The following is a 1613-nucleotide window of genomic DNA, read 5'->3' on the forward strand; positions in this document are numbered from 1 at the left end:
GCAATAGCTGAGCTGGTGAAATGAACACAGCCCAGATTCCTCTCTGAACAAGCACAAACTGAGGCTCTTCCCATCCTTGTCTCAGTGTAGTATCCTCCATTTACTCTTATTCAAGTACATATTTTTTCCTGGAAGCCCCACCCTGGAAGTGTTCAAGTCAAGGTTAAGTGGGGCTCCAAGAAAACCTGTTCTAGTAGAAGGTGTCCCTGCCCATGGCAAGGGGTTTGGAACTAGATGATTATTAATATTCCTTTTAACTCAAACCATTCTATGGTTTTATGATTTTATGAACCTGGAGAATCACCAGGAGCATATGCAAAATTACAGATGCCTATTTTTTCTTTTATAACACTGCACATATTTATATTATCTAACTAATAATGCTCTAGACATTCACCTCAGACCTGCAGAAGAGTGAAGAGTACTTTCAGGCAGCACTTGAAGATCAAATGTTAATGTTACAACACTCAATAGTAATTAATTTCAGCTGAGCAGAGTGAAGTTATTAACTTTTTTCTTGTTATCTTTCTAAGGAATATACATGAAAACTTAGTTGGGGATACATACAAATTTGAAATTCATTTGAAATAAGTTGAAATAAATGTTTTTATGCTTTCTGACAGAGTGCGAGTTACTCTATTTTGATTATATAGAATATATTTAGGAAAAGATATTGAGCAATATTGACCAAAATTTTGGACCCACTAGCTTCAGACTCTATCTGTGAACTTTCTAGTTAAAAAAAAAAAATAGCATTCATTTGCCAGAAACATGAGATGTTTCCAGTTAATCATATAGTCAATGTCTTTTCAGAGTATGAGTCATTGAGGAGTAGAGTCACTACTTAGAAAATACCTGTATATTTATTTTACTGGTTTACCTTATCTCTTTACAACGGTTTATAACTGTAGAACATCCATTCTAGGCACCTGAGGATTTTTGGTTTATAAATAATGGCTTTCTGTCAATCTAGTCAGGTATTTGGACATACACAGCAAGAGGTTTAGTTATGATGTTATTTTGTCAATGTTGCGATAAGAAACTATATGGATAATAAATGTAGTATATATAATAAACTTTGTGTTTCTTAAATTCAGTTATAGAAGTTATATTTTTTAAAGTGAAGGTATACAGTGGCAGATAATTATAAATCCAAGACAAATGAGAAAATGACTTATAAACCCACACCAACGAATAGCTGTTAATCTGTGTGACTGCTGGGACTAAATATTAAGTATGGTAAGTAAGCTCTCTGAGCAAGGGAATAATTTTTAGGTGTGTCTTATGCAAAGAGCTTGAAATGGTAAGTAACCAGGAAGATAAGAGAGAAGACAGATTTCCAGAGCCCCTGAAGAAGAGCTTGGGCAGCAAAAGGGAAGATTTCTTTTCAGAATGGAAAGTTCTGCTTGAAGGCAAGGCTAGACCTGCCCAATGCAAATTAGCCTCTAGCAAGGAAAAATAGTCCCATATATGCCCAAAAATTGGGCACTCAAAATGTATCATGAGAGTAAGAGAGAGAATCAATCCCACCCACCAATCACAGATTGAGACATGGGAATTCATCATGTTTCTTTAGATTATTTATTTCTTCTTTCTACCTGAGTATAAAATGA

The sequence above is a fragment of the Motacilla alba genome, chromosome 3, assembly GCF_015832195.1.
Source record: "Motacilla alba alba isolate MOTALB_02 chromosome 3, Motacilla_alba_V1.0_pri, whole genome shotgun sequence".
Classification (NCBI taxonomy): domain Eukaryota; kingdom Metazoa; phylum Chordata; class Aves; order Passeriformes; family Motacillidae; genus Motacilla; species Motacilla alba.